Below are 8,310 nucleotides of genomic sequence, written 5' to 3' on the forward strand. Positions count from 1 at the left end.
GACAATGACCACGAGATAATAGAAATGTTGTACCTTACAGCACCTCCAATTTTACCCTGATAAACGTCACTGAACGCTCATGGTCACTGAACGCGGTGTAGAAAACCTTGAAGCAAACTAGTAATTAACAATGGTAGTCCTATAAAGCATTCTTCTGGGGATTAATCGTTTAGGCACACTCCCTTTTCAATTCACCATATACGTAAACCGAATGGTCTACTGATTAATCTCAGATAAGAAAGTATAATACACACTCTAAGTATTGAAATACACGCCATCGTGCTGGGATTCAATATTTCGACATTAATTACGTCATCATCAGGAATGGTCTTCCGTGGCCATGGGCGACTTCTCACACGTCACACAGGTTGTAAGGTAAGAATGGCCCCGGTAAAAATGGCCTTGGTAATAATGGCCCCAAATGACAGGTAGGTAAAAATGGCCCCAATAATAAAATTCTGTCTTAAAACTGATTTTTTTTTTTAAACATCATATGCATTTTTTTAAACTGAAATAATTTAGTTTTTAAAAGGAATCTAACATCAAATAAATTGCCATTTACATTTTACTTTTTGCAGGAATTACATATTCAGTGATAAAATATTCAAAGATAATAAAAAGCCATGAATAACACTTTTTATTTTTTCTTCCATTTAAATGCTAAAAAATAGCAACAGCATAATCAATAAATCAACATAAATCATACATTTATTAACACTAAAATAATTTATTTGTGGCCAATTTCACGGAAGCGGAATCAGAATTTTCCAGAAATTCAATCCGGGTATTTGTAAAACCCCAAAACAATGGGTTGATATTAACATCTACCGTAATTATTATTTAAAGGGTTTGGATGGGGTTCGCAGTGTGTTTGGAGGTTTGTGAAGTATTTGCAAGTATTTTTTCACAAAAAAAAAATCAACATTTTAACCAAAAAATAGGTTCTTATGAATATTTAATTTTCTTATTGATATACCAAGTGAGTCAATCACAATTTAATTGTTTGGTTTTCTACAGTGTTTTTTGGGAGGTTAGTGGGATTTATCAATACCATTAATATAGTAATAATATCTAATAATAATAATTTAAAAAAATACTTAGACCTAACAGCCGACCATACAAAAAAGATCTATTATTTAATCAATTAGCAGGGTAGTACTCCTAGAGCTAAAAACTAAGTTATTTTAGTTCTCAAATATGCATATGGTTTATGTTTGTTTATTAATTCAATTTTTTCTACAGGGTAGTTTACAGCATTTAATTTATTTATTTTTTTATTTTATAATTGAATGAGTGCCATTTTGTATTTATTGATTCACTTCTTGCTTATTACACTATTTACATATTTGAAGATTTAAAAACAAATATCATTTCTATTACTGGATATCTTCATTGGGGCCATTTTTACCTACTTGTCATTTGGGGCCATTTTTACCGGGGCCATTTTTTCCATCTACATTTTTTCCTGGGCCATTTTTACCGGGGCCATTTTTACCTACCACCCGTCACACAGGCAAAGCAGTGCGTTTAAAAGTTATTATACATTTACAGACCTAACAAGTGTTACGCAATAGACACGCATTTTGGAGTCGTTCACTATGGAGGTAGCCTCATGCTCTAGCGCCGAAGGACCAAAATCTCAGGCATAAATGTAATGCCTCCAATGCTCCAATTATATTAATACAATTTGTGACCTTCTTACTAAAAATTCTCCATCTACTAAAGTACTTCAAATATCATGGTAGTAATATCATGTATACCAACCAGCTGCACTAACACTGTATGTCGTTTTATAAGCGTAGTCTAGTCTGGATAAAACCAAGGGACGCGTACACACTGCAAGCTCATGCCAGTGTGAAAATAAATTCGGGTGGAGACTACCTGAAGTGCATGTATTCTCAAGTAAAATAGAAAATGCAGATTCTAAATATGGTGCAGTGGAGTTTTGAAGCCTCTGCAATAATAATAATATATATTATATATATATATATCTGTCTTTTATACAGAGAGAGAGAGAGAGAGAGAGAGAGAGAGAGAGAGAGAGAGAGAGAGAGAGAGAGACTCATTTAAAACTAATTTGAACAATTTTTGTTTACAAAATCGCTTTAATTGTTTTCCCTTTTCCCTCACGGGCATCTCAAAGGTCTAATCAAGGACCTATAATCTATTGTATATTGGGAGTCGCAAAGCAAATTATGGTTTTGGTACCTGATGCCCGGAAATGACACTCATTCATACTTAAAATTTGAATATTTTATCTCCATTTAAAAAAATGTTTACACATGCAGGGGTCCTGGCCGGCTGGGCAACCCACCCCACTGGATGAATATGACGTATGTCCTACAGTCGATGTCAGTGAAATTCAAAATTAGTGAGTGGTAAATAATCGAGCCCTCCTTTCGCCCTCTGCTGTCTTTAGGTAGCAATGCACCGGATGGCAACATAGGAGCAGATCCAGAGATGTCCGAAAAGGGGCCGCAACGGGTGCCGAAAGTGGGCCAATCGAGACAGCACTACTTTTAGGGGGTCCAGGGCATTTTCCCATCAAAATATGTGTTTTAGACGCCCGAAAATAACCTCTGACACGTTTTGGGTGATCAATTATTTCTTTTTCCTTTTTTCTTAAATTAGTATTTCTCCCAATTATTATATGCAACCAAACATTGCTCGTCTTAAGCATTCGTCCGTCTGTGTTGGGAACACTTTGTTTTTCTTTCCAAACTTTATGAAAGTATTCAACCTTGACGTTTTGACATTGTTGGTTAAGTTATTTCCATTTGATTGATTTGACCATTGACTGTAAAGCTTTATTCAGTTAATTTGTTTCAAAGTCAGTATTAATTGTTGTTCCATAGGCGTGGTAGTTTTTCTTTATACAAACTCGTCCAAACTTGATTCGTCGGATAGGTCACAATGACGGTATGGGCGACATAAGAGAGAGCCAATAAAATTAAACTAACAAAATTGGTTAATTCTGTCTAAGGAGACCATAGTGTGAGGTGTACCAATAATAATGGCCGTACAAAAACACTTCATTTTCATGTTATTTTGTTTACTGCTGTATAACTGCTGTAAGTTGTTTTTTTTTATATATATATATATATCTCCAAATCATTCTAGTTATGTAGTTGAACGATACTAAATAGGCCTATCAATTTTAATTTCTCAGTACGTTAAAATACGTCAGTACTTGCTAATATTGTCGCAAACGTGATTCGGATGGGAATGGAACCCATATGGTCTCTAAATAAAGTCTGGTATTAATCACTAGACACCAAGTTTTCGCTTATCAAACTAGTTTTGAATCCGATCACCAATTAGCAGCGAGCAACGCAGTACTATTCGATAATGTTTTTCTTCAGGTTAGGGCAAAAATATATTTCCTATTAAATCTCCTGACGCCAACCACCATACTTTCAAGTTGTTCGGGAAAAAAATTCATTGAAAATATTTATGTTGACGTATTAATTGTTTTAAGCCGTAAATTAGTAATATAACTGTTGTAGATGTTATTTAAGAAGGCCGTATTACGTATTAATAATAGAAGCATTATATATGTACACAGCAATTTCACATGATGCTGGATTTGTCATCAGCGAGTGGTGAATCATATTTAAATATGAAGTTCACGCCGCCAAGCCACCCTCCGCCCCACCGTGGTTGGTGATAAATAAGTGGTAAACAATCGAGCGCTCCTTTCTCCCACTGCTGGATCGCTACTGAACTCATGGGTGCACTTCCTTTTCCCCCTTTCCTCTCTTTAATTCAGGTATTTCCCCTTCTCTTTTATTTTCGGCTTGACCGACGGGAGTGGGGGCCCTCAACCCCCCCCCCCCCCCGCGTTTGAATCTAATCTGTATTATCCCCCCCCCCCGCTGGACACGCCTGATTCTATTCAAATCTATGATAATCTAAATATTTATTAGGGGCATTAATATTAATTACATCTATAGAAAAAACCTTGTTTTGGTGAATTCGGGACTATGTTTGCCCTTTGGGTGTGTGTTTTTTTTAAATATTATTTATACAGGAAAGAGGTATCAGGTGAATGTTATATCCTATTTAATTACCATGTAACATATCTAAATTTATAATAAATAATCTGTGTTATAACTATATACAAGCTTTTTACTTTTTGCCAATTACAAATGTGGAATTTGATTTGAATTAGACTCTCTTTTGAACCTATGCTAGACATATCTATCACTCAACTTATACAGACCCATAATTGGGTGATAGGGCATCATCATGCCCATATATAGGCACAACACAACAATTTTGCCTCATACAATTGTTTAGTGTGGACAGAGCATCAAACACAATACGCTAAAAATGCTAAAATCTAAAACTACTAATTGATAAGTAAGGATGATCCTTTACAAACATAGTAACAAATAACTATATGACAGAAAAATAATCATTTTAAAAACTATCATCATCAATGTAACATTATTCAATTATTTTTTTTATTATTATTATTATTATTATGGCAATAATAATTATGACGATTATAATAATTACACTAATGATCTGTTGTTAAGGAGCTTTTTCGTTGCCTAATACGTTTTTAACATTATTTGGTCCTAAACTGATCACGGTCTCTATCATTTACCTGTTTATGAATGTTAAATGCTCAAACGTTATCAGAAAGACGTTTTTGTGTCGTATAATTTGGCATGGCTTGAATCCATTTAAAAACATGTTCAAATTCTTGTGCTTTAAGTTTTCTTCGTAATTTTCTTTGTTGTGGAGCTTTTCAATAGATTTGGCCAGAATGTCAACAGGTTTGCCTTTCGAAACCCACAAAAGTCCTCGAGTCTTAGGTCAACACAACGCCCTCGAGTCTTCTAAATAACTTTTAGAAGTCCGGCATGTACCTATTGTACTAATCAAACCTTCTGTACAATTATCCTATAACTTTGAACTATTAACTTAGAAATTTCAGAGGCCTTTCTGAGAGATTTCAGAATAATTATTATAATCCATACCAGTTCGTTGGATGAAATAAATTATGGTATAGCTTGAAATTTTGTTTTGCATACTCATGACAGGACTAAAAGGTCAAAGAAATAAGACTAAATTTAGGGAAAGCAAAGCTGAATTTTATACGGTGTCTTTTTTGACGTTGCAAATATACTATTCCAGCAAAAATATTAAAATAATTTATATCGAAATTCACAAGACTAAATTTATCGTTTAATTAAGGCTTATACTTTAAAGAGATTTCAAAATTCAATATTTCTCAGTTATTTGTTTTAGTTTTTAAGATTAGTTATGCCATGTTTCACTTTTTTGACGTGAACACACACAAATCCCCCAATGGGTTTTATTGTTTGGTGTGTTTTATTGTTTGGTGGTTACGGTAACATCCTTGAGTATGACAAAGAGACACACTTTACTTTACTTTATTATCATATTAACCTATTCTTCTATATAATAGCCAAACTTTAAATGTAAACATGCATTTGTAAAACAATAGGCCTATCTGATATTAATGGACATACCGTAACTAGTGTAGAGTTATCGCTAGTGCGACATTAGGCAGATTTGTATTGGCGCAAATTAGCTCTAATGCAATAATAATAATAATAATAATAATAATAATAATAATAATAATAATAATAATAATAATAATAAGTTTAGCCACTGAAATAGATCAGTTATTGGCAGCCATTGACTAGAAAATCTAGTTGGCATATTACATCTTATAATATTCTTATATATTGATATATTAAATTGTATTATATTATATTGTGTATACATCTTAATTTAGAAAAATTAGCCATTATCTTGAAATATTCAAACTAATTCAAGCATATAAAGAGAATCGTGTGGTCGTCTATTCCTTTATGTATACTTACCATTCCTTTTTGTTCTTTTCCTTCCAATTAGGCTGAGTTTGTTTTTGGTTTTTATTTTCTACCAATTTTATTCTACGAATTCAGTTTTTCATTCTTTACTTCATTTCCTTATTCCTTTTTTCCTTTATTTTCTTTCTTTTCTTTTCTTTATTTTTTCTTATTGACTTTTCTTTCCTTTGCTTTCTTTTCATTTTTTCCTTTTCTTTCTTTTTATTGTCATCAATAACTTTTCCTTTCGTTTTCTTTCTATTGTTTTCATACACTGTACTTTCTTTTCTTTCTATTTATTTTTTCTTTCTCACCTTTTGTTTCTTTTTTTTCTTTATTTTTTCTTTTACTTTCTTTACTGTTTTCTTTTCTTTCTATTAGGCCTATTTCTTTCTTTTTCTTTTTTGTTTTGTTTCATTTTATTTATCCTTTCTTTCATATCTTTTGTTTTCTTTTCTTTCCCTTTCTTTTTCTTTATTTCATTTTTTCTTCCTTTATTGTATTTTCTTTTCTTTGCTTTCTTTTCATTTCTTTCCTTTTCTTTCTCTTCCTTTCGTATTCTTTTCTTTTCTTTCCTTTTCTTTCTCTTTTACTTTCTTTACTGTTTTCTTTTCTTTCTATTATGCCTACGAGAGTGAGGGGGTGCCGGGGACATAATCTCAGAATAGGTAAGTTAGTAGCACATAACATTGATTTGCATTGTAAATTTTAAAATTTAGTGGCAAATGCGTTTCTATTTTATTGTACAATTCTCTGGCTGATGCCTGGCTTAATGGCTATCTGCAGGGGGTGTAAGGTATTATATTGAATAGCTGACAAAAACCTTACCAAAAACAATGATTAATATCATATCTTCGTAATTACTTGGCCAATTTTAACGGGGAAAGCGAAAAAATGTTCAAAATCATGAAATACAACATTATTTGTAGCCCACTATATGATTTATGTCATAAAAATATAAAATAAATATGTATCAATCAACAACTGCTCATGTAATAAGTGTGAAAACCTAAGAGATTAATCTCTAGATAAAGGCTAATCCTTTTTTTTTTCAATTTAGCCATGGATTTCGACCTGCATGGCCAGAATGCAAAAAAGGTTAGGTTTGCCTTTCATAATAATAATTTATTGGCTCTCTCTTTCAAAGCAGAGGAACACTCTCACGCAGGAGATGTTCGACCATACAACAGAACAAAAGTTACAAGTAAAGATAAAATTCATAAAAAAAAGAGATAATCCACAAAAGTCCTTGAGTCTTAGGTCTACACAACGTCCTCGAGTATTCTAAACAACTTTTAGAAGTCGGGCATGTACCTATTGTACCATAAAGAAAATGATTGTACTAATATAATTAACCTTCTGCACAATTAACTTTAGAAATTTCAGACGCCTTTTTGAGAGATTTCAGAATAATTATAATCCATACCAGTTCGTTATAGCATGAAATTTTGTTTTGAATACTCATAGACCCCCCCCCCCGGTATTCTTAAAACAAACTTTAGTCATAGTTCGAGCTAAAACCTAAAAATTACGTCATTTCGTATTCTTAAAACGAACTTCGACTAGCGCTACGACTCAGAAAGGACGTGAACCTACCTCGACTAAAATGATACCTCCGCATGCCGATTTTTTTAGTCAGCCTAGGGTCAGGCTAAATCGCCGACTTCACATATTTACTCACTATAAACGTGTTTTTGTAACTCACGATAAAGTGAAACGAATAAAATCCTTTGTATACGCAGGTTTGAGATATCTTCGGCGTGTTAACAAAAGTGACATCAAGTTTAGCTTCCAAAAGAAGCAATTAACATGTTTTGCTAGCCACATAGCTCCTGATTTGTACGAAATCCCCTCGCGTTGCGATGATCAGTGTGACCACTAGGAAAAATAAAAATTCCCAAGATTCAGTCTAAAAAGTCCCAAGATTGCTTTAAAAATCCCAAGATTCGCAAAATATTAGTATATATACATAAAACTATTTCAAAAAAATTTTATAGCTTTTCCAACGAATTCCTGTATACTGTACTGTATAACGAAACAGTGTCTGGATTTCGAGACCAACTAGTTCGTTTGATTCAACTGTGTATAATTTTTTTTGAAGTTGGGGAGGGGGTGGTCGGTGGTGATAGGGAATGTCATGGCAATTGCATTTATTTTTATTACACAGAAAATATTCTAGTAGCACAAATAATACTTTATTAGAAAAAATTAGATGATTTTTATAACATCTTATTTTCGGGAGGTGTAAGGTGGTAGGCATAAAATTAAATATTTTTTTATGAATTTTATTGAACTTGTAATTGGAACAAACAAACAGCATATTCGTTGAATGGGACACATATCAAGAGATTTAGCTTAAAACATGCACCTTATTATTTTTGGAAAATGATTCTAAAATGACTATTAGACTTTTTGAACCAATAACAACCCTCATTCACAACTGTCAACTATGGTGTTATAA

The sequence above is a fragment of the Anneissia japonica genome, unplaced genomic scaffold, assembly GCF_011630105.1.
Source record: "Anneissia japonica isolate Jap-2015-1 unplaced genomic scaffold, ASM1163010v1 scaffold288252_len263706_cov166, whole genome shotgun sequence".
NCBI classification, from domain to species: domain Eukaryota; kingdom Metazoa; phylum Echinodermata; class Crinoidea; order Comatulida; family Comatulidae; genus Anneissia; species Anneissia japonica.